This window comes from Bombus terrestris, chromosome 6, assembly GCF_910591885.1.
Source record: "Bombus terrestris chromosome 6, iyBomTerr1.2, whole genome shotgun sequence".
NCBI classification, from domain to species: Eukaryota; Metazoa; Arthropoda; class Insecta; order Hymenoptera; family Apidae; genus Bombus; species Bombus terrestris.
Genome location: NC_063274.1, coordinates 8,996,210 through 9,023,534, shown reverse-complemented (window position 1 = coordinate 9,023,534; position 27,325 = coordinate 8,996,210). Strand labels below are relative to the sequence as shown.

At 36.8% G+C, this 27,325-nt stretch overlaps 1 protein-coding gene and 1 long non-coding RNA gene across 15 annotated transcripts in view; both read right to left on the bottom strand.

Annotated features, from left to right (window-relative positions):
• Positions 1–27,325, bottom strand: part of LOC100646535 (neurobeachin) — a 415,043-nt gene that overhangs the window by 109,486 nt on the left and 278,232 nt on the right. The gene's annotated exons all lie outside the window — the stretch shown is intronic.
• Positions 24,153–27,029, bottom strand: LOC125385230. The gene is made up of 2 exons (XR_007224273.1): positions 26,042–27,029; positions 24,153–25,681 (listed from the first exon to the last, which is right to left on the bottom strand). It is a non-coding gene; the product is annotated as an uncharacterized LOC125385230 (long non-coding RNA).

Below are 27,325 nucleotides of genomic sequence, written 5' to 3'. Positions count from 1 at the left end.
GCGATGTAATCTTCCGGCAATATCGCGGAACGATAGAGCAAAAAATCCGAACTCCATTTACAGCGTTCCTTTGAAGACAGAAAAAATACGATACTCGACCCAGTGAAAAAGTTTGAAAAAAGAGTAAGAAATATTTCTTCGTTAAGAAGGTCTAAAAAGAATTTCAAATTCACCAGAAGAATGTGATAATTGAAAAACAGTCTTGATTGCATTTTCTTTGCGATCCAAAGAAACCGTTAATGACGTTCTAATGGAAGGAGATCCAAGAAGTTTCGTTGAAACTAATGACCTCGCGTTTTAAAACTTTATTTCGAGATCTGCTCGTTGAAAAATCCGCTCGTATCGTTAGGTCGTTGCGGATACTTTCAATTATTCTAGGTACGACGTGCACCTCGGTCGTTTGCATATTTAAACACGCCGAGAGCCTCTTGATTAAGTATTGCCGCTCGAGTTGATAACTCGGCGCTGTAGTTGCATCGGATAATGAAAATCGCGAAAGTATCGGCTGAAAGAGGACGAAGAACCGTGGAGCGTTCTCGACGTGGCTGCGAAACGAAACCACAGACGATCTCCCCCCTCGACCCCCTGTTAATTACATCGTTATGAAATCAGTAACCCTTATGCAATTAACAACCTTTATCAAAGTCCCATCATGGGTTCCCGTTTAATCAAATTCTCCTCTCTCGCGTTTCTTTCTCGATCCCTTCGTCGATATTGTCCTCTGCTACCCCTTCGCGAATAAATTGAATCAACGACGATACCGTTGACATCTTATTTGAATCTCATTCTTCGCCACTCTTCCTTCATACCTTATAGCCCGGAAGCTCGATATTTGGTTTCTTTTTACCGATAATCGAGACATCGCTCCCACGAAATGCTTTCCATTTATCACTGCCAATTTTGCGGGCTTTTCAGCCACGAAGCGTACGAGACTTTATTTCGTTACACTCTTTGTTTCTTTCTTGATATTTATCAGTTTCGATTGCTAAAACTCACTGAATATTGAGATTTATTAATATCATGGATAAATGACGCTTTAAATACTTTTGTAATCTCTGCGAAATATAATCCAGTCTTATTACAGCGCTATTGAAATTCCAAAATGTTTCGTATAATACGTAATATATTCATAAAAAATATCTACGAGTATTCGAATACTTTAATATAATACAGAAAAATAATTGGGTATATGTATTTTTCATTCAAAGTTATCCTTGGCAAGTATCACCGCAATATCAATATTTTTTCAACGATCTGTTTTTCTTCCATCGTTTATGCTGGCAACATAATCAGCTAACCAAGCGCCACGAATGACCAGCGTGCGGCTCAACTTCGCTAATCAAAGGAGCTTTCCACGGTAAAGAGACGTTGACCCAGTTACTTATTCCCTTTATCGTCTTCGTTCTACCTGGGAACACAATCGATTGGATAGGCGCAGATATGTGGCCCGTTGCAAAATCAAATATCTTTGGAATGTTTGCCGGGTACAAAGGGCGCCGCGGATCGTTCACAGTTCGCGTGATAAACGATTAACTTCCGCTAGGAACATTCAAACTCGGTACTGGCGAACCGTGAACGCCGTGAAGCTTTTACGATATCCTTCCCTTCTGGCAAGTCCAATGTACTTTCCACAGCCGGCCACCGCATCATACTTTAGATTAGGGCCATCAGGGTTCGCATCAAAGGAAATGCGAGCCTGCATACAGGTTCAAACGTATGCAAGAGAAGAAAGTAGGCTTTTCTGACTCCGTAGACAGCTCATGGAGAGACTTGTCTCGGTAAAAATCGCTCTCGCGAATTCTATCAGTCACAAAGCTTCCTTGCGGCTGACCTCGGACTAATCTTCTTGCAAATTTGTTTTCGGCTCAGTCAATTTTCGAGAACACGCTGTTTGAAGTGGTTTGCGGTGGAATAGAGAAGTGAACTGCGAAGTAATCACTTTGCACAAGTTACAAAAATATTTTCAGTTTGCACAGAGAACACTTTGTACTTCTTTTTTTTTTGGATCAAAAGTATTGGAATACGAATGTGATGGTCGTTGCTTGAGGCTAGTTATGAAAACGTTTGAAACTCGAGATAGAGAATGTTGGATGTGAAATATGAAACTCGATGATGAAGCCAAAATATGTATCTCTATAGAGTTTCGTTAACATTGTGTTAGATCTTCGTGAGAGCCTGCACACACACTAAATGGTGTCTAACATTGATCATAGATTGTTAAATATGTTTGGTTTATATTCTCAAGTAGAATCTCAAGTGAATGAAAATTGAATTCTTTCATTGGGTACATTATATCTTAAAAATTATTTGTTGCTAATACGATGGTATTTTTCATTCATTTTCATTCATTTTTCATCTTTACCTGTTATTAAAAAATCCAATGTGGAATATATAAAAAATTCAATCTCAGCTTAACATTTCAGATAAATAAAATGAAAGACTCAGAGTGCTTTTCTTTCGATTCTTAATCTATTTCTGGATCGCGCCATTTCTATTAAACCTTCTTGCGCATTGCCTCACACTACACTGGTGCAAGCGTGTTTGGATCTTCGCTTTCCAGCGAACCGTCGAGGGTGTCCGCGTGATTTCAACCCACTCGGTTCGCAATATCGCGCTAGCAAACAAACGATTACGCGAGATCACGCGAAGTTTCATAGATGTATGAATCTTCGTATTTTCATCAAGGGGAAGAGAAAATAAAGATCTGCCAGGAGCTGGTTAAATTTTTCGATGAGGAGTGTGATGACAAGCGGCGCGGTAATGGAAGAGACGGCTAGCACCGGCTCATTTAGAGAAACGAACAAACAATGCTCCTTTTAATCAATTTTTTAACTTTAATTCGCTTGGCTAAGATACCGTCCGTCGCGTTTATAATTTCCTTTCCTGGCAGATTTCCGAGTAAAAAGTTTCACTCCAGATGGAGGATCGGTTTAATGGCCAAAATCAATTGACTGCTCCAAGTTGGCGCGATATGAATTTCGCTGCGTCACGTAGAGTGTATCGTGAAAGTATTCGAACAGAGACCTTTCATGAATATATTGCTGTTCAAATACTTTTGTGAGCTACTGTAGTTACTCCGTTACCTTACTTTCTATCGTTTTGTCATTATTTTATAATTACTTTACTTTGAAACTATATTGCAGTTTATTACAAAATGTAATTTTACGGCGATAGATCGAATCTTACTAATCGTCGGTAGTGAGTTTGAAGTTGCTGACATCCTAACGATGCTTGTAAATGAGAATCTCACGCATTGGGGCCTCAGTGATAAGCTCGTAATTGCAAAAGTTTATAATTGTTTGCGTCAATAATAGCAAAACGAAGGAGATATTATCGAGAGATTTATAGAGCTTCGATGAAGGTAAATACGCAAGGTTATCAATATTTCCTTGTACAAAACGTTCGTGCTTTTAAAAACAAAATAAAACAACCAAATATTCCGTATAATCTGGTATTATCTGGTCCTTTACGAAATATTTCTTCTTGATAGTGGAAGATCTTTGAAATAATTTTATTTAAAGAGGAATGTTTATCATACTCTCCCATTTGCGTATTAAAATATTCATATTAGAGCATTTTATTAAAATAAATCTTGTAATTTAAATATTCTTTATTGAACTACTCTTTGTAAAAAGATCCGCTACTCGTTTTACACGTTTTTTCCAACAGCAACAATATCAGATAACGGAATGTTAGAAGGAACGACTTAAAGAGCAGCATAATGACGGCATAATTTTCCTCTATTCTCTTTCATTTCACGAACAGGACGTCAAAGCAACAATGGCACTCATCTATTTTTCATCGGTCCGCTTTACTCTGTCTTTTCTAATAATGAACACGGCAATTATCTTCATGTCAACGAAAGAAAATGCAGTCATTAAAACTACCTTACGAAAGCTTTTGCAAAATTTCCTTAATTGGCTAATTAATTAGAGACGATGAAACATAGATATAAAATGTATAAAATTATAAGTTGCCAAACCACGAAAACCATATTGGTTTATCATTATAAAATTAGCAAACAGTATTTTTATCACAGATTTCTCTTGTTTAATTTTAAATAAAGTATTATATTATACATAAATATTTTAAAAATATTTTAAAAGAGATATGCTCTTATATCATCATTAGATGTTAAAAATTCTTTTAATAATTAGAATTTCATTCTTGACACGGTCGTAAAATTATAAAAGAAAAATAAAGGTATATTATACAATACTTTTTAATTATCGTTTATAATTAACGCTGACGGACATTTTCTAATATAAAATGTCCAGATTTCATTTGGAACTTTAAATTGCCATCAAATTGAAACATATTTATACATAAGCAACATATTCCGATAAATAATATTTCTGATTATACATAACAGTTTAATAATAAAATACAGTTATCACGTTAAATAATTTCATAAATACATCTATATTTACTATGCAATTAACTTATGAGTCTGTAAAATCTTAATCAATATACAGCATCCGGATTCTCCAGATAATATTCTTAATATTCTTAACTTCTTTTAAATATTATTAATTCTGCTTAAAATCTATAATAAATTCAATAAACAAAACAGCAAATTATATATATAACTCGCATCATCATTCTTTTATCTGTCTTTCAAATCGCATGATATATTCTTAATGTAAATACTCTTCAAATTTTACTGTTTTATAGTGACACAGTGTAACATGAAAATATCGACGATGGAAGGATAAAGAGAAAATGTATGTAGGCGGGCAAAATCACTTCGTTGAAGCGTGAAATGAAAGGGATTCAATTTGTGTGCTCTAAATGACTGTGACACGGTGTCGTGGATGTGTTTGTGTTTATGTAGATTGCAAGTTAAATCGAAGCGAGATGGCCACTACTACCAGTGATGGTCAGAGAACGATGGGTAGAATAAGTTTCCTAGTCCTCGCAGACGGCAAACATTCACGCTGCACATGGCCTTCATTTGCATTTCCTGTATGACCTTACTTTCAGTCGTAACGGTAACGGCTCGTTCCTCGCTTTGCTTCTCTCATGATCTCGTGTTCGCGCTGCCCGAAATCGATATTTCCTTTTAGGTACCATCGCATCGTCGACATCGCATCGTAAAACGTCTACTATTGAATGGAACTATAAGCGATGGAAAAGGAATGCGCTACGGTGAAACGCTTTGCACAGAATGAGGTAGTCGGTGTAATGACCTGGAAAATTGCTGATATTCCTTATTGAAATAGACTCAGGATAATAAATTTATGAAGTCGATCCGTATAATTTCTTGTACTTCATAAAGAAAGTGTTTTTTTTTTAATTTGACGTTTCATAAAGAGATTCTTGTACTGTATATTAATATCGTGGGAAATAAAAAATACGAGGAGATCATTTATGTTGAAAGATATCTTTGCTACTCAACGCGATTCGTTGTTTTCGAATTTCGCGGAGTCGTAAACTCATGGTTACGCTCGTTTCTAACGATATACCAGGGACATCGATTTATGTACATTTAATTGTATTAGCCTGGATGAAAATAGGTGTTCTCAATAATGAATGAGTCTGTTTTAAGATAACTAACTAACTATGGAACTTCAAATGTTTATTAAGCTAATATTCTCATTGCACTAATGTTTGAAATATAACAGAAAAATTATAATTGAACTTGAATTATGAAATATTTATAAAATAATCATTTGTTTCTATGGACGACTACGATAATTTAATAATAATAATTACGAAGGATATTACGAGACACGAGATAGAGACACGAGAATGGATTTCACAACAGCTTGGAAGCTTGCGCGAAAAAAGCTCTTCGTGCGCTAATTGCGAAAGAAGGAATGGAATGGCCGTTTCATAAATGATTACAATGAAATACCAACTGGTATTATAGATGTCATAACTTAGCGATAGCACGAAGGCTTGCGGCATTCTCCGGAACAACTGGGAATTGGTCTGAGGATGCCGTGAATTCCTGTGTTCGTCCGTTCTGATGAACGTCCTGTCGACACCGTTCTCGCTAGAACTTTGCTCCGAATTCAACTCGTAACCATTGATGTTTCTTCGTGCGAAAATTCTTCCTGTCATGGCCAATAACCGCCATAGTATTACAAACAGGGCACTGGAATACTAACACGGTTGTCTAATTGATATATTGCGAAAGTTGACGAATTTTCGTCTCTAAAAATTGAAAGTAGTTGTGCTTGATTCATAAATAATTAGGTTTTATGTCGAATAACAACTCAGCAAAGAAAGAAACATTTCTTTCTGTTAAAAGGAAATGAAATTTCTTTCATATAGTCGTAAGACGGAATTGGTCGATCCAATCATTTAGTTATACTACTGCGTCTGATTACTACACACTGATTCGAAGATAGACAAACGAGGTACAGAATTGAGCTGCAATGCGTAGCTTTCTCGTGTCTCACGAATTTTAACATAATTTTTAATTCGGAAATAAATCCTACCATTTATTATTAACTATAATATAAGTAAATCAAAAAATATAACTACATTCTTCCAATTTTTATTCTCTGGTATTTTCTCTTTCTCTTCTCGCTTCTTTTATCATCAAGCTTTAATTCTTAATCGAAACAAATACACGATACCACGAAACTCAATTAAAATTCCTACTATCATATTCCAGGAAGACCGCAGCTCTTAAAATTTTAATCGTTAACTCTTGATCCTTGATATAAAATAATTAATTATACATACAATTTTACATTCTGACTAAATTGCGAAGCCATAATCTGCTTGTCGATCGGTACTTGGCGTGTGCGTCGATGTATAGTGAAAGACACTCGTTCACAGTTAGCAGCTCGAGGAAAATAGAGCTATATGGGATGGCTACGTTTCAATTACCTCGGTGGCTGGTCTCTTCGCCGTCCCGCAACTACCTAAACCGATATACGGAATTTGCCTAAGCCCACGGGTATGGAGCAGCGTCGCGGGAGCTAGATAAATATGACGACGACGCTGGATGCAGGACATGGACCGTTTCCCTTTTACCGGAACGCAATTTAGATTCTATCTCATCGGGACGAGACGCGAGCGCTCCAGCCTTTCGTCCGGATTGCGTTTTTCTCCCCTACACCTCCTCTTACTTCCACACCCCCTTGGATACACGATTTTCGTTTCTCCCGGCTGTATTTCCAATCTTCGTAAATTGAAGCCTCGGCTGGAAGCATGCTCGTACACTGATTTAGTTAGATAAAAAAAAAGAAAAACGCTCATCGTGGTTACGCCTGTTATATTCGAGGTTCGATTGCTTCGTAATTATGATTGCCCGATCGTTACCGTTTATCCTCTTTGTATCCAGCACGCGTATTACTCGCGGGATGGTTCAATTTTGTGAACGTCACCGATAAACCTATTTCGTGCAGATTAAAGTATTATGAGAATATAGGTATATCGATGGCATAATTTTTTTTTTATTTTCTTGCAAGATATATTTGTGTATGTATTTAAGTAAGAAACTGTAAGAGAAGTTTAGTACACAATGAAATTTTTATAGGGACTTTCGAGAGAATTATGTATTTAAGGGTGAAAGATACGTGACTTTATTTCCTTTGATCAGATACCATTGTTTGCTCGTGAAGAAAAATATCGTGATTAATTCTGGTTAGAAATTATTAGTTAGAAATTATTGATTATTAATAAGAATAGTTGAAAGAAGATGAATCATGTATTTGCATACCCTTGTTTCAAAGTTTCTTTTAGCTCAATTCTTATGATCGGAAAAGCTTCGAATCAATTAGGAAGAAAAGGTTTCAGACTTGCAATTTCTTTTCTCTCTTCGATAGTATTCACGTTACCACACTTTCACGGAGTGCAAGATTTCAAACAGAGATTACAGGGATTCTAATTTCCGAAAGGTAGCATTGCATAGTTGCACTTAAGTAAAATCGAGGGAACCGTTCGGAGGATCTTCATTGGCACTCTCACGGTCTCACTGCTATTCACAATCTTCTAAGAATACCTTAGACTTTAGGGGAAATGGGAACTGAGCAATAGCTTTAAATTAGTTTCGAAGAATCACAATTGCTAACTATCGAACTGTAAAGTACGTGAACTTTGATCTCTCGTTAACGCGTATTGCTATGCCGTACTTGGATCTTGAATCACGTTCAGTTTGATCTCAAGATCTTTAATTCAATCTTAAGCTTAACGTAGCATTCAGTGATTAATCATTCAGCGTTCAAATAGCTTCTACGATCGATAATTCGTTCGACGAATCGTGCAAAATTTAATTTTGTTTTTGACGAAGTAGTACAACGTCAAAGAGTATTGGATGTTTCATTCGATCAATGCTTCGTCTATAGCTTAATTAAACATTTCATTATTTAGTTGCAGAATTTTTTTGTTCCTTTAGGATTAAACCTTAATTGTGGATTAAATGTGGATTAAATTTCTATGCATAGAATGCATGAAGGAAAATACTGTCTTCCTTTGATATTAATTCGTGCAAGAACAAGAATTTTTAAACGAAGTCCGAGTACGATGGTCGAAGGACAGGAATTTTAGACGTAACGTGTTCACTTGCGAGATTTCAAATAAGCTCTCCCGGACTGGTTAAATATGAGGGCGAATTTTCGTAAGAGGGAGCAATACGTGGCAAAACGAGAGTCTGCAGTAAAAGAGTTTACAAGAAAATATTAAAAAGTCGAGGAGGTTTGAAGTAAGTACCTGAAGTCAACAGCTTAACGTGGTATATACACTTAAATAAACCCTTCATATTTTCTAATTTAACACTTTTATCATTTCTATATTCTGACGTAATAAAATTGTACTCATAAAGTTGAATCGATCGTCAACAGAACGAAGTTATGACTATAAGAGTAGGAAAAATATGACTATAAGAGTCTTATTCAATAAATTAAAAGTAACAAAGATTCCTTGAAATGTAAATATACTACGATATTCACAAATTATCAAACACCAGTTAATTTAAATTTTTCATCAGGCTATATCAAACTTTATCCGACTTTAAATCAGTTTAAATCTATAAAGAAGCTTTCTCTTCGTTTTAGACGCATTCCGTCGGTGTTTCGCGAAAGTTGATAGAAATGTCGATCGCGTTCTCCGCGGACTACGCAAATCGAAAGAGTGCTTCCCGTAGACACGTACAAACGTGCAGGAGTACGATTACCGCCGTGTCAGACGGTAACGAGATAACTTGAAAGAAAAAAGAACGCTCTGTGCTTCTGTCAGCAACGTTCATGTAAAACGAAGGCGAGACAGAAGATAGTTGAAGGGATGATTGAGGGAGAAAAAGGACAGGACGATGGAACGAGGAAAAGCTCCTGAAGGAGAGAGGAAATGGAATCGTGCTGCGGATTAATGACGCTACTTTCCCAGTGATTCGAACGTGTCAATCAATACCTACGGTTATCCTCCCTAGACGTCCGATATCAGATTGCACTCGTCATTTTTGAGGATCTCTTGTTGTTTGACTCGCGTTCGTTCGGGCTTGGATTTCCACAAAGGTGTCTTGTTATTCTTCACTTTGTACATCCCTTTTTCTTTTGAAATAACACGAAATAAAGCGTCTCCGGGCACTAAGTCGGAAACAAAACAAGATTCTTGAACGAAACGTGTGACTTGAATTTTCCTTCGTCATTTAACCATCGGATAAAATCGTAAATGGAGATATGAAAGCTTTCCATGATAACTGTTCAAATACTTTCGTGAACCAGTGTAGGTGTTTGCCAGTTTGTACTGCTTGTATCAGTTTGAAAAAGATTAGAATCTGAATGAAACGAGACTTTCATTGTACTGCACAATTTTTATTTAACTTTTTAATCGCGTCAGCAAAAGGACGTGGAAGTTTCCTTTTCAGATGCGTTTAACTGGCTGAGTGAAAGAACAACGCTATCGTCGGAAAAGTTCGAATTGAACCGGGAAGTTGCAGCTCGTTAGAGCGTTTATAATCCGTTTACGAGCGAGTTAACTTCAAGTTCCAGGAAAAACAGATCGAAAGCGATTTGTTCGAATTATAATCCACGATTCTGGTTATCGGAAGAGCTTCCACACGCGCCAGGTTATGGCGGGGCGTTTAAAAACGATCGGCAAACTCGTTCGAGTTATTGCTGTTGAAATAACGTTTCCGCAGTTTGCCTGTTTGCCTTTCGTTCGTGCGCTTAAACATGCACTACGAGTGGAAAAGCAAACCAATTAGTCAAGCAATGTACCACGTTTCCACGGTGAAAACGTAATAATTTTGTTTCTGTCGATGATACGAAATACATGTCGGAGGAATGTCCGGTAAAATAGATTTCAGAATTCAATTACGTTATTTTGTGTTCGATTAAAATAATTCGTCACCTGCGTGTGCTACTAAGTAACTAATTTCAATATTTGTGGATTATGGTTCGACAGATTTTATCTGTAGGAAAAAATATCAATTTTCTAATTTTAACTTCAATTCTTCAGTAAATCTTATCGAATATAAAATATAGTTTTTCAATATTTTGCATCTAACACGGTATTACATCTGTTAAGAAGTGCACATTTATATATGCAAGATTGTAATAGGGAAGGTTCAAATAGGTTCAATAGAAAAATTCAAAAGATTATTTTCGAACAGTTGCAATAATTTAGGATGATTTGCGAAAAGTGACACGAAACAGGATACGATACACACGGTTCGATAATAACGCAGGTGGAGTGGATTGACGCGAACGGGAAATTGCACGTGGAATTGTTAATTACCGTGCGAACGTAACCTAATGATGCGGTTCGGATCGGAAGATATTGGATCTGTACCGTGCCGGCTGCTTCCTAAATCGATCGAATCCTCGTTGTAATTCCAAGTACATGTCTCCTAAAATTGCGATATCGTGTTTTACACGCAATCGCAAATCCATCCGGCCGGTATCACCAGACGTTCAGTAGGTCATCGGTGGATTTCAAAGGATGTGCAAACGATCAGATTTCTCTAAAGAATTATAATCTGAATGAATATGAACTTTTATTGGAACGAAATAAAAATTTCTGAAAATTTCAGAGATCTTCGTATATTAAAAGATAATATTATTCGTACCTGTTTGATTTGTAATAACGATAGATTTCTAATATCAGTAGAGAGGAAGTTTACTTTAATATTTGTATTATCTTTGTATATCTATGTAGTTCAATTAATTAATCCACTACCATATTTTTTATTTATTTTATTATCACTATTCTTATGGTAAAATTATTATCAACTTGGTAAAATTTGTTCAGTCTTGTATAATGTTCTAGAAATTTTTCGAACTGTGGATAAAACAAGTTGAAGTGAAACTGCTGACCACAAAAATTCTTATAAAACGCTTAGAATCGTGACGTCCGCGAATGTGTCGTGAAAATATATCGAAAAAGAACTCGAAAAATAAAGTAGCGAGCTGCGAGCAAGAAGCTGAAACGACAGAAGCATCGGAGCAGTAAACCAGAAGCTGACATCCTACCTTCCACGTCGTCGAATTTTCTAAACAGGTCAATGAAAAGGCAACTGTTAGCTTCCAGCAATTCCTCGTTGTCACTGGTATTTGCCAATTCGTCGAGGTAATGCAAGAATGTTGGCACAACTTTCGTTAGCTACTGTCATCATGTACATGTAATTTGTTTTAACTTTAAGGTAGAAATGGTGAGATAGGTTCACAAGATTTACTCGAAAGAGAACGTGAATAACGTCTTGTTAATAATTTTAAACCAATTTCACCATTTCCTGTTTTATCACGCATTAAGTCGTTAGCTTTATTTTTTAAATAAAATATCAAAAAAATACCAAAGATAGACTTTCTTTAGAATATCATTCCACCTTAATATTTTAATGCAATCTTCGCGATGAAATTTTCTATAAAAATAATTGTAACTGAAAGTAATACGACACATCAAAGGACATTTTGCAACTCTCTTAGGAGACGTAGCCACAAACAAGACACAGAATTTGATATCATGATCCAAGTGTTGGAAACTCAGTTGATAGGTTTCGTTGATAAATCTCACATCTTATCCCATATCTTATCTGTGCTAATACAACTTCTTGCTCTAATACTACCGTCTATCGATCTCCAATCTCAACAAGATTACGCAACGTGACGCTTCTCAGGTTCCTACACCTGAACAAGTTTTCGCTTACGTGGGTGATTTAACGATCCCTTCTACGCAATCGTGCGATTCGATCCTATTTTTGTGCCGGCATTTATCGAAAGCACCGAAGGATCAACGATTTCAAGGATTATCGATGGCCGTGTGGTATTCTTCGCAGCTTCTGATTCATCGACGTCAAACCCCTCGAAATCTTTGCAATTCGGATCGACACGAGTATTCGGAATACGAAACGGAAATTAGAAACTATGAAATCCTCGAACGCGTTCGATGTGTTCTCGTACACGTAAAATGACAATAGACGCGACGCGATAATAATACGTATGTGGGTATGTGTTAAATGTGACTCGGAAGATTAACTGTTTCGCTCAGTTCGCGGGGCACTTGACACGTTCGTCCCGGAAAATTAATATTCGTGCGAGTATACAAGATGAATGAAATTGAGCAACCAAGCTCGAGACTTTCAACGACTTCGATGTAATTTCGGGATTCAAGCTTCGTGATGTTACACGCTTCCATGATTACGTTCGAGAGTTGAATTTCGATGTAACTATCCCCTTTCTCCATCTCGCTTGAAGATTGTCACCGGCCTCGGCATAGAGAAGTTAAATTAAACGGATACGAGAAATGAGTCGTGTTCCTCGGTGTCTATGAGTTACAACGAACTCCTTTAATTATCGTAGGTATCACAATTGGATAATCGTTATACAATAAACAACTTTGTAATTTCTTGTTACCTTTGTTACTAATTGAACGCGTTTTAAGCTTACACCATAATTTACCAGCTACGTAATATTACTTAGACAAGTTACAAATTACAGGTTGTAAACTTCCATTAAAATACCAAATATTTAAGCACTTTTAAAACAAGCTTCTCGATTCTATCGAAACAGCTATTCTCGCGAGATTAATTTACCGTGTAACGAGCAGTTCATAGTAAAAGAACCGTGATCGCTTTTTAATAAGATAGCGAAGAGGTAAGAGAGAACGGAATATTCCGAGGACTTTTTGCTGCGGTGGAATTGGCTCGATCAGAATGCAATGGAGCGAGAGGCTATCACACGCAGCGTTGGCCAGCTCCAACTTCATCGCCTCATCACGTCCTTATCGACTCCATACATCAAGCGGATTTATTCCTACGTATCTTGACCTTCGTTCGTGGCTATCTCGTCGAAAGTATCGCCACGTATACGGTGATCCACGTTTAGATTCATGGAATCACGGCAATCTTGTGCACCCGACCCTTCTTTATTTTTGATCCCGATCGAAAGAAACGAAATCCTAGCAGTTTCGTAGGTTGCGATTCCGGTTTACGAGTATCGAGGGCAACCGAGGGAATTGTTTCTAATAATAAAGCTATCAGGAGTGCATTTTTGTTCGTCGTTACCATACTTGAGAAGCTCTGCGACCGATAGTCTGAAAAATAATGGTAATAATGTTAAAAGATTGGATTTCAGTTCGATTTACCAGTCGTAAGGTTAAACGAGATTTTCGGATCGGAAGATGCTTAGGTGGCTCGAGCTTAAAGCCTCGAAGAGAACCCAGACCTCAGAGTTTCCGAAACTCGAATTATTCTCAACATTATAGATATGAATAGAATAATCTTGAGATTTATTCGAAATGCAAATTCGTACATTTTACCATTCGAATCTTTTCGTCTAGTAGATATTACTTGTATGAAAACAGTGAGATGCGTCTAACTTTCAGAAATTATTAACTGAAAATTTGTTGATTCTTTAACAGGACTTTGGCTTTCATCGAGAACCACGGAATAAATGGAAGAGAGAAATATCAAAAATAATATGAATGCGAGGATAATAGAATATTACGAAGCGGCGTAATACAATATCGCAAAATAATTTAGGTGCGATCAATCCTAAATATTCGCCAGGCCAAACAAAGAGCCGATTTTAAAAGGCTATTGAATCGGAACGTGTGCATTCGTTCGTGGAATCGATGGAACACCACAAATTAAACACCTTCGATCAGTCATGAACGTCGCACTCGCAGATAAAATAATTTTCCACGTCTAGCGCACCTATCGTTCTGCAACACGTTTCGCGCTACTATTAGTTTACTGTTTATACGAACAATTCTATTGTATCGTATCAACGAAATATTCACGGCTCAATAATCCTTCGATATTATTCTATAAACGACTTTTATGTTATGTCAAAGCTGAACGTGTGCTGAAATGCTTAGCGATTTTACTCGAAATTCGGGGGATAAAATACCGTCCGATTCGATTAAATATATCAATTACAGTAGAAGCACTATTTCTACGGATAGATAATGCGTTTTCTACGCTACCAGTAAAGAAAGATTAATTGTCTCGAGGGAAGATATATAGAGAGTAAGATTGCCGCAAAGAATTTCCACTTTCCTGTGCGGAAAGGAAAATTCCAACAACTGAAACGGGCAATTTTTCACCTGGCCGAGGCTGAGAAAGCGGAGGTCAAGTGCAAGATGTCTTCGTGGACATTTGGGAGTAGAGGCAAGAGTATCGTATATTTCTTTCGAAATATTTTCCTTTTTTCCCTTAACTCTGAATTTTACGATTATCTCGCAAAAATAAAAATTATTAGTAAAACATTGTCGAAGGCGACATATACTTTATTCACTGACTTAACGTCGGGAAAACCCGTTATGAAGATCGCAAATCTGAGTTTTAGGGGGATTCATGTAGTAATATTTTATGAACTAGAATTTGCTAATTATCAAACAAGTACACAATTTTTAAATATTTAAAAATTTGCCAACCTATATTCCGATTTAATTGTGTATAGCGCATTACCAATATATATCTTAACGAAGAAATAAGTAGAAGAAAAGTCATTCTGCAACATAATAATAAATATGATGTAAAAGAATAATATCAAAAATCGAATCATAGTGCTCGCAAAAGAAGCAGACACCGAGGAGAGGAAATTGCATAAACATACTGTCTATTTTCTGCAGTAAGGGTAAGTTCATAAAGAAGGAGGAAGAGATCCTTTCTGTCTCGCTGCTTAATCAAACAGGTCAAGAGGAACGAATGCTAATACAGAAAGGAGTACGGCTGAACCTGTTCGTTTCTTAGCGTCTGTATATTAAAAAAAGAATATTATTTTAAAATTTCCATTATATAAATATTTTCAAAATAATACGAGTTTATTATGTTCCAAGGAAGTTATAATTAAACTAAGTGAACAGAGATAATGATTTTCGAATGAATCTCGAACGATGCGAAAACACTGAACACTATCAAGTGCTATACTAATTTGTTTAACTCGTGTACTTGAAACTATCAGTTATCCAATTCATTTCTACATCTAATACATGTCTCTTCTGAAAATCTATGCTTATGAATGAACACTTAAAAGCATTTCGACAATTTTACTCACAAGTATTAGCCATTCGCGTTGTATCCGTCAACTAGCATAGCTAACGCCATATCCCAGTACAAATCTCATTTATCTAAACACCGAGTCCGTAACGGTAGCCCGAGTCCCTTGGGTAACGCGTAGTGTCGTAATGTTCATCCACAATTTCGTGAGATAGTGGCTCACGAAAGCTGAGACACGATAACGTAGTAATCTTGTTCTAGAGAAGTTTTGAAGGAGCGGCTGATTTGAAATTATAATCAAGAAGCTGTCCATAAACGCGGCCAGAGTAACGACCCTCGCGGCTTCTCTCCTTCACATCGAAATATTTCCTCGCGATTTCCCCTTTCCACGTGATTCCGCTCCTTCTCTCTGAGATTTTCTCTGGTTCTTTCCCGACGTTTCGCGTCCCTGTACTGCGGAGTCAATTTCGACAAGATGGAAATTTTCGCGGCGATCGGTCGAGCACAGATCTCAGCCGCGTTCAATTTTAACGGGGATTTATGGAGATAAACTGAAATAAGATTGAACGCTGTTCACTATTCCAGCCACGTTGACGGATATTTTATACCGGTTTCCTTGCACACGTTACTCCCCTCCCTCCCTCTCCCACCCGTGCTTCTCTCGTTCTCCCTTTCCCATTTTGCGAATTGAAATGCAACTTTATAAACGAGCGCGAGGGTGAATGCTAAATAAACGCAGGATCTTTCGACCATCTGCGTTTTTTCCAACCATTCTTCACTTTGCTTACGAGCATCCCTTGTTTCTTGTTAATCCATTAAGGGGCGACGTTGCGTTAACACAACATTTCGTTTGCAATTTTCGCAATTAAATTACGTCACCTGATACCTTTTCCCTTGCTATATTTTCCTTCTAAATTTTACAATCGTATGAAATTTAAAGAAATGGATATACATCTTTGCAACATCATGATAAACCACGCACACGCATCGCTAGGTAATATGAAAATGGGAAACATCGATTTCCAAAATATGAGGCAAAATTGTCTAGATTCCCCGAAGCCAGTCGTGTTATCGTAAACTCGTCGGATTGTCTGGTTTTGTGTTGGCGAAGGCAAACGGTCGTGAACGAATAGACCACGCGCGGATAAAGAGAGTGGCGGCAATCTCTAGAGAAATAGGAATGAAAAGTTTCTTCCTAGCGTTGGATCCCCGAGGAGGCATCGCACATAACGAGGATAGTGTTCTCGGGTCATTCGATAATGAATTATTATTCCGGGGCCGCGGCCCGTCGTGACAATGCATTAAATTAAAGAAGCTAGCGAGTTCACCGCGCGAACCACTTTCCAGTATACGACGGCTGTAGCGAAGTTGAAATAACATTAATTAAGCCCGACATCGGGAATAGACGAGAGGATACGATAATAGGATCACACTGACGGTTATTAAACGCGCTGACTATGTTCTGCAGATTGTAAGTAAATCAGGAAACAAGCAGTTTTGGAACCAGTTCACTACGAATTTGAGTCTGTTACAATAACTTATATGTAAACTCGGGATTATTACAGAATCTACAGTTTAGTAGATTCGGTTAAAGTAAAATGAATCGTTGAATACATCCTTTTTCTCTTTTCATTTTCTGATTTCTACGCCATTGTGGCCGAATATTTTAATAAAATATCGAAGATGAGAATAAACTGATAGGGTGGAAGATATAACTTAATGAAAATAAGTAATAGATCCACAAAGTGACAAATACGCATACTTAATCTGAAAATCAAATGGAAAGATAGTTTTAATGCGCGATTGACTCATCATGTTTTTCTATGGTCTTCAAATTATTATTACGTATCTAGCGCAATTTAGCTGTTTAACAGCAAGAATATCACGAATCATCAAATAATGTAAAAATAACTTGACGATATTTTCGCAATACTTTCCATCTATCCTCCTCCATAAAAGCTATCAACTTGTGCAACGTTCTTACAAGAAACTTACTCTTGGAAATCCTTTTAACTCGAACTCGACCGTGTCTCGGCTACCGTATTTCATCGTACAGCTCGGCCTTTATAGACAACGGAGGTAGCAATTTCCTTCAAAGGCTCGACTCAACGCGCAGATATGATTTATGAGAATATATCAACGAAAATAGTATAGAAAATTCTTTTACATACGTACGAAACCGTGAAATTCCGTTTTATATTCGAAGATAAATCGTCCGTACTATTAGCTGCTCAAATGTAAAGATTTGCATAGTACGAGGTTTTGAGAAAGTCGGTCGCGATGACTGTTAATCAACAAGATTCATGCAAAGAATATAGCCCGAGGTGGGTTTCCCTCTTCGCGAAGTATTCGAGGTAAAAGAGGGTAGTCGTTTTCAGCGAAATTTTCGTTTAGCTCGTTTGGTCTGCGAATTCACGAGCACCGTTCCTCGTCGTGGCACCTGATTGGCAATAAAACACGATTGGCCCGAGTCAAGACATCGTTCGAGAGCAACGAGTAAATGAGAGGCGTATTTCGCTATCGTCACTGAACCAAAGCCGTCGATTCTTAAACATCGCCTCTTGAACGCTAATTGCTTCGTCTCTGAGATTGACGTTAAATCGTCGTCTTCCTTCTGCGTTTCATTGTATTTGCGTTGGTATAAATATCGATTTGTTAACGGATAATATTATTAACAATTTCAACCTTTACATTATACTCATATTTCGTTGTTATTCTGTCTATTTTCGTTGTCCTGTGGTGATATGGAATCCTTTCGTTACAACTGTTAGTATCAATTTGTGAGCAAACCAAGCTATGCATGATGAACAATAAACTTTCCGTGAAAGCTTATCGATAACAAATTTCATTCACATAAACATTAATGGCGGCTTTTTATTTTTGCGCTCTGACAATGTCTCTTTGTTAACTGTTATTAATTAGTGCGTTATAGTATAATCAATATAACGAGTTTTCGAAGAGAGCTTCATTTACGATTCTATTACACTGAGGTGGTCTATTATACGTGTTGGTTGGTTTATTAAAGATACAAGTGAGGAATTCGCAGTTGTCAGTTATATTAAAATCACTTTAAGTACAAATACAGAGATAGTGTATGTCGATCGTAATCGTCGCTCACTATAATAAATATACTGATTATCCTACAGAGCACGTTCGTCTATTTGTATCGATCGGTGGTGTTATAAAAAGTTCGAATGTAACTCCGATTGACGATTACAAATAACAGCGATAATGTTTTGTCCGGAGTTCGTTTACCTTTGAACCTAGCAAACCAAAATAACGTTGGCACTCCAAGGCACAACAATATGAGTCTCTCCGATTCGGATCTTCCATTGATTCATGTGCCGCTACAACACTATATATATATAACATTAATATAAACATCAATAGCTGGCAATAATTAGATTAAACAAATTTTATTTTTTAGTTTAACTTGTATAATATATTTCCAGCATATTTCAAATCTTTCTTTACATAAGTATTCTCTTATAAAAGTGATTTACGATAGTATATTTTACGCTCCCTTTTTTCACAAATTTTTACCGAGCAGAACGTAACAATTCAGTAAGGATATCTCCATTAAAATCGTTGTTCAAATTTACAAAGAGAGGAACTGCAACGGGTATAGAATCCAGAATACAACTAAAAGTTCACAAAGGTGAATTGGTCTTGTATAGTATACCTATGCTCGCAATTGTAGCAGGTGCGAATAAACTTCTCGGACGTTGGATGTGAATGAAGGTCTCGTTGCACTACTGCCTGTAAATGACAAGTGTTTAGGAAAGCATAGATGGGATCAAGTTGCTGTTTGGGATAGAAGGCAGTGTTTCAGGCAAGATACGGCTTTAAATGGATTGTACGGATAGAGAACACATGGAGTTTCCGATATAACGAGTCGTTTGGCTTGATGGTGATGGCTTTGCGAATAGAATGAAATCGAAGAACGAGTTTAGTTTGCGGTTAAAGTTAGTTGGTGTAAAATGAGAAATAAGAATAGAATTGTAACTTGGAATTGTATCACAACGTCTATTCATTTTACTGTAATTTTCAAAATAGTAAGAACATTCTAGAGTATTCCATCTCTTGTATCCGTCTCCTACACTAAACAGCAAATTCTTAGAATGCAATGAACACTATCTTCAAATCTATCTTCATTCTCACAACATAATCACAGTGCTCGAATCAAGAAAAATCTCTCGTTAATCAATTGACAAATTTTCTTCGTTATCTATGACATCTTACTTGAAATTTTTCCACTTCATCTTATTTGTTCGCTTTCCCGAAACGAACGAACCTCACGACGACAATGATGTACGTCGAAATCGCGTCACGGAAGTGATCATCAAGGTCCTTCAGGAGGTAATCGCGTTCCATGCCAAACCAGAGATCGTGTTAATACACTGCTGAGAATTCAGTTTCACGTTTACTATGTCTATTGACAAACATCAAATATTCCAATAGTTTCCTGTTAGCTCAGTAGTTAGCTTCCTGTAGTTTATTATTAGTTTCGTATGATGACAATTCTATAGAATCATATTTCATAAGATCACATCTATTGATGTATTTATTTGAAAGAACTATATGAACGGTTTATAAGGATTCAGCAAAGAGATAAACCTAACCTTGACTGTCTTTCCTTCGATCTCACTTCCATTTGATGCACTTATACTTCGATTTTCCCACCCTGTCTGCTCCTCCTTTGTCTTATGCTCAACGACGATCCGTTCAGCACAAGTCGGTGTACTCGGCCGCGCGAATCCATCCTCCTGGAAAATTATTCCTCTGAAAGGGAGTCGGGCTTTGGCACAAACTGCTACGGAACCAGCCACCGATTTCGAGCCCCCGAAATCGACTAAGCGATAACGCCGTCGTGACGTCACATTCTCGATAACTGAGAAATTTCTGTCGGGCCGTGGAACCGTAGTCAACGGACTGGAAGAGCGTAGAGCTTTGCGCGTTTAATGGCGAGTTAGAATTAACCAGGCGTCCGCCTCTCTGCTGTCCCAAATGATACCGACGCACAAAACCAATGCTGTTGGCTGGAGAAACTAAACGTGGGCTTGATAGTTTGAGCACAAGAAACGATTAAGAACTGAAAGACAATTAACACGTCTGTTTTTGGACCGCTGAGTGTTTGCACTTGACAGAACGATGGGAATATTGTCTGTAGTCTTATAAATTGTACATTTGAATGTTTTGTTCTACAGTATTGGGTTTATTTTCATTTTTAGTGTATTTGTTTCAATATCGAAAACATTCTTTGGTGAATTGTATTCGTTATTAAGAAATCTATTAAACTGAAATTATAATATCGTTGTAATAAAGTTATAATAAAAAAATCTGATCGATTAATAATATTTTAATAGAGCTTCCAAATCATTTGCGGTATATATGGAAAAATTTATTTTTGAAAGAAAAATCTTTTATCTATTTTTTTCTATGAACTCCTTCTTGTTATTAGGCTACATTAAATGAAGCGGCATTAGATAGCCGAAAAGACTGTACTAAGTACTCGTCCTAATGTACAATAAAAGGAAAACAAATAAAACATCACCGCTGCCGCAAGAGTACGCTTTACGATCTCGTTTCCAGCACGCTTCCTGCTCTTATTTGCTCGAGAAACGCATGGCTGTCTAAATCGGAAATGTTGCTCGGAAACCGCTCCAGAATCCTGCAGTGTTTGTCTACCAACGTTGTTTATGAGACGCTGCAATTCTTATCGTTTTTCCCTTTGCCTGGCAAAACTAACCCATGTAGACCGATATCAAAAAGCTTTTCCGTGATACGGTGCCTGGTGGAACGTTTCCCTTCCTCCCTATATCCCGTAACAAATCGTCGCTCATTAAGAACGATTTGTCTTACTTCTCTTGTAATAGGTCGGGAGTATCTAATAAAACCCGGTTCTTCCTTTCTTAATACGCTTCCGTAGAAGCTCGTCCTTCATGATTTGGCCCTTTTACATGAGTTCTCCAATGAGACGGTGAATTTAAAATTTGACGAAGCACGGAGACCATTGAATGAATTGAAAAATGTTAGTTGAATGAGAACGAGAATAATTTTAATTATAATGGAATACAAGATAAGTGGAAAAGTTAAGATTTCGATATTTTTATTTTAATTTAATTATATTACTCTATTGCGTTTCAAATTAATATTTTCACTTCTGACAAAATACTTAAATTTAATTCGATTCTTCACGAAGAAAATTTTGATCATGAGATCGATATATGAGACACTTCGATTCGTTTATTCGACATTTGGAAGAACGAGCTGGATATTTCGTGGGACTGAAACATCCAGCGAAAGCTATTAGTCAGTTTATACGGCTTGCATACTAATGTTTGCCGTATGAAAGCAATGGATGGACGAAAGAAAGGTAGCACATTTTTTCGTTAATCCGAAAGGCAATATCGGACTTGCAATGATCACTATATCGGTGATGAAAACGTCACGAATAAATGAACCCCTTTGTATGCTGACATGGCATGGAATCGGAGTTTGCGTAAATCACAAAGCAGGAATACCGATAGCATCTATCAAATGACAGTTCTACTTTTCGATTAACTTTATTCCCGATAATTAATCTCGTCGATAAATTCGTTTATCGCCGATAATCATTCTATTGGAAGTATTTTTCGATGAAAATGTGCAAATAATACTAGTAATTCAATTTAAAACAAGAGATACAGATGATAATAGTTGATTTTTGTTTCGTCTTGAAGAAAAAATAATCAAGAAAATCAGGTAAAAAATAGAAATTAAAGTATTTCATTTATTCATTCATTCAAGCAGATGGTATTAGTTACGTGTTAGACATTGATCCTCTAATCGTCTGTAAACGTTTTCACCTCTACGAAGCTATTAACGATTTTCTAAATGGAAATTTAATTTTCAGCGAATGTAAGTTCATCAACCCGTGCAATTTATAATACATTCTACACACAAAAATCGTAAAAGAAGCGAAATGATGCAGCACGTTGGTGTAGCTTGAAACGCGTTGTTTTCTCAGCGAAACAGGATACCGGAAACACTTTTTTCCCAGCCATCCTTTCATCCCCACTGATTATTCAGCAGGGACACAAACAGAATGCGTCGCGACGCGCCAGGGCGTTGTCCCGCGAACGATTTCCGTGGCACCGTTCTATGGCCGCACAATCGTGCACCGTCGACTAGATTACGTCCCAGGAACGTTCAAGCAACCGCAGCTCGAGGACTTGTGCTGTTTGAATAGACCTCTTCACGATAACTCCCGTTGCAACGCGCGGTTCTGCGAAATTGTTAGCGACATAGATTCGGCGAAAGGGAAAAGCAGATTGTACGATGAACGCAGGATCGTTTGACTCCTCGTGTTTCGGCTCGCTATAGCGGAGATACATGGATTAGCTTTGCACAGTAATAAGTAGATTAATTCGCTTCTCAACTTGATTTAGTGAAATGGAAATGGAATGGAAATAATGTTATTTTCGTGAAAATGTGTTTTGAAATATCTCCTGTAGGTGAGATGTTTTTAGTTGTATTGATAATCATGAAAGTAAATTAAGTCAAGCAACGTTTATTTTGAGACTTGTTGACAAGTATTTTTTTCTACGTCGTCTAGTGGACTTAATAATTTCATATTGTTATAGTATACGATGTTGGAACATCAGAAATTAAATGGAAAATTCAATTTCTATGTATTACTAAATCATCTTATTAATTTATGTTTTCCTATGTTTAACTTTTGTTGTTTACAATCTTTGTTTAAGGATGGATTCATTTATCAAAGTAAAAATAATTTCACTTGTATGAGACAACAAGGGACTTTGTTTTGAATCGTAGTTTTAAACTTCAGTCTCTTAAATCTTAATTTTTAAACTTCACTTTTAAATCTTCGTTTTAAATTGCGTCGTTAATTTTAAGTCATACTTTTAAAGTCTTAATTGTAAGCTGCGTCGTTAGTTTCAATATTTTATATAGTCTTAGTTTTAGTATCTGTGTGAAAGTCGATGTACTTGATCGATATATTTATCCACAGAAACAGATTCTTGGTGATCTCCTTGCTCTTTTCGTTAGTCTTTCGCTCTCTTCCGCGAGTTTCCGAGGCAGAAGTATGTGGAAATATTGAATTAAATTTTTCGTTTGCGATTGCAGAATATTTTATTCCATATTTTATTTGTAACTTCAAAGAAGACTGTCGTTTTAATTCAAATCGCTACTATATTGAATCGATAACGTCACATGTGGCACAAAAATGATAAAAAAGAATCAGATTAAAGATATGTACTTCCGTGGGATACAGAAAGGCATTGTATATCACGCGTATTTTGTTCTTAATCAATGGTGCACAGGGCCAAGCTAATTAAAAACGTAATTCTGAGACCCCGCGAGAGATTAACATTACCGCCGCGCAATAATGAGGTTGCCTCGTTAGTTGGTAACGTTTGGGAAGATAGCGTAGACTAAGAACGGCCGTAATTACTTTTCTTTGCTTATGACGCAGCCGTTTTCTGGAAATTCTTGTGTATATTTATTCCCGGAGGATAACAGCCTTTTATTCTTTCTTCGAAGATATTCCTTAATGTCTCGAGATTAAAATAAGCACTCGAGAATGATCATAAGGCGACGCATGTAAGTTTAATGTGTTGTAATAAGCGTTACGAAATGTCTTTTGTATTAATGTCTTTTATTTGATATCAAAACGTCTCAGGAAATAATCCCTATTTTAAAGATAAATTGTTAAGGTAGGGTAAAGAAAAAGAAAATTAAGGGAAACGTGTAATTGCGATGCTATTCTTTTGTTATTTAATTTCTTAGTGGCATTAACAATAACGAGACAGAACAGCTCTTTTCAGTTCAATTCATTAATGGCATTAACAATAGTAATGGTCATACACATACACAGTACAAACATGACTGGTCTTCTGTATGTGTAAGACGAATCATTTATAGAAAGAAAGGAAGAGGTGGTTGAAGCAGAAGAAAACATCGCGAGATTACGGCAAAACATGGCATCTGTACTCTAAACAAGTGAAATGTTTATCTACTATCCTAATTCGAGGAAGCTTTTGAGTCATAGTTTTCTTGATAAACAACTTATAAAATTGTGCCATGTTTCTTAGGATATTTTAATACTGTATAATGGAGAACGAATATATAAATTTTAACTACGGTTTAAACAATTATTGAATGTAAGTGGTTGTGGTTAATTTAATGAAAATGGTAGCAATATCATAGTGCAGCATAGAAAATTTCGTAGTAAACTCTATATGTAAATAGTAAATCAGTGTATAAACTACACGAACCACCAGATGGTATAGGTACTTTATCTTTTTCACGCTTGGTTAACAATATTTATAACTCGATCACACGTACGTGTCATTCTTTACGTTGCAGCTTCTTAAAATATTACTCTCTCCTCGTTTTCGTAGATCGACCTCAACGATGACGGATGCAGTACATATTTATTCGGGTCGGTTAACAGAATTTTCTTACGTGCTCGGAGAAGACATACACCTTCGGGTTACCTGATTTACGGCGAATTTTCAACGAAACTTCACTCGATGAACAATGGTGTACGTTAATAAATGCAGCATCGGTAAGTTTCCAAAAATTTCAACGGAAGTTTCTGACCCGTTTAAAAACTTGCTGCGGCTGATTTTAGTCAAGCGTTAATAAAATATATTCGACCAACCGACAGTTGGCTTGCAGAGAGAAAGAAAGAGAGAGAAGAAATTCTCGTTCAAACTAAACGAAAAAATAATATAAGAGAGAAAATACTCCTGCGGTTTACGTGTGTTCGGAATGAATAAAAAATTACTCAGTGGAAAAAAGTATATTGCCACACATTCATAATAAAGTTTCAGCGCTGTTAGGAGAGTGTAATAATTTCTTCACTCTGGTTCGCGTGCTTGCGACTCCCGAACATGCGCATAAATATCGTGTAGACGCGAAAGAACGTATAAATATATAAACGGGTGTTTCGGATTAAAAAAACAAACTGTTAAATGAAATATTTGATTGCGCGCCAATAAATCTTCCATCGTTAACCGCGCTGTTTATTTTATGCACAAATAGTGGCATCGAGCTGGAAACTTTGATTTCGTAGCCGCCACTATCGGATTACAAATTCGTTAACGTGATTTTTCTTCGAGCTCGAAAACACATGATGCGGTCTGTTAAACGCGTTTATGTGTACACCGTCGTTCAAAAGTTTAGGCTTGTTATTTTATGTTGTATTCTCGATGTCGTAGCGTTCACAATGCAAATTATTTCCTTCTCTCTCGAAATACGTGTAATATAGGCGGATTCCTACGAACGAATAAGTACATAAATAAATTTCTATAACTTTCTATGCAGTTTGCAGTTCGAAGTTCGAAAAACGATCTTTTGAATCTCATTCTTTTGAAATGTCTAACGTTACTTATACAGATATGGTCAATCTATGTGATTTTAGGATATCTATAGCTCGTAAATAAAAAAAAAAGCAAAATACGATTACTGAAAGCAATTTGAAAGTTGGTTTCCACGATATCACACTGAAGAGTGGTATTTTCAGAAATTCAAATAGTAAAGATACATAACAAACAGGAAAGTTAATATCTCCAACCTACCAACTGTAATATTATCTTAAATTTTAACCATACATATATAAATATATATACTAATTACCTGCAATCACATTAATGTTTCACTAACAAGCCCGAAGTTTCCAATGGTAATTTCAAAAGTAATATACATATACACAACACCACAAGATGATATCGCGAATATTACCGCCTTGCGTTTCCACAATTTTCGCTTGGAATATCGGGTGAGAGGATGGAACGTTTTACCGTTGGTGATTACATTTTCCGGCTACCGTATGAAATTTTAACGATCGGCTACGCTAACAACAGAAAATATGTTATCGTGCTACCATCTGATGTTTTAATTTCTCCGGTAATCCCCGTCGTTTCGGCGATTCGATCCGCGAGTAATTAACTGCAACACGACGCTTTTGGTGTGTCTGGTCGGTTCTGTCTGCGGTACATGGAGCATCGCCGACGAAGAGTGGTTATCGTCGATGCTCTGATGTTTCGACAATGACTCGCTTCCGACCGACAGAACCTACGACAACAAGAGCTCGGTCGACATAAATTCGAGCTGACCGCAACGCAAGTGTCGCTATTATCGCGCCACTTGCCGCTAACCGGGATTAATATCCCGACCTGGCTAATAACTAAAGACATTCCTGTTATGCGAATGTATACCCGTCATGCGACTACAATCGTGAAATAGCTGGAAAATATCAATGCGCGTTTACAACGAATTAAGCCTATAACTGCGAGGCATTTACCGTTCTTCGGTGCTAGAGCCAAGAGTAAATACCCGATGATGATGAATAAATACTTGATAGATATATGATTTTATTGAAATTTTAAAAAATTTCTGAAAAGAATAAACATTCGAAAATTTTGATTTCAAACGTTACGCGTTGTATATGTAGACAGTACGATTTTCAAGCTCTGCTTGCTTTGCTAACAGGTTCACCGACTTTTATGTTTGTCGTTCCATTCGTTTATCATTCATCGAAGCTCCAAAATTAAAAATATGAATCTTTTCATATTTCATGACTCATTTTGTCATGCAAACAAATACCGGTAGACACATTCAAATATGCATTCATTCCATAAAATTTCTACAAGAGACTCTCTGAAATCCGACGAATAAAAACGATTATATCATAATCATCGCAAAAATTATACAAACATGTTCATTAAGTAAATGTGAAAAGAAAACATTGGTAATGTATAGTTATGCTTAGAAAGCTCACAAGCTGGCAACGAGCCTTGGAGTTTCGCTGCTTCCGGTGATGCGCGGCGAATCCTGTTGACTGGAAACATCCATGTTTCATCGTGTTTCTGAGAGAAACGCGGCGAAGTTGAGTCATTAAACTTGACCCGATGTTTCCTA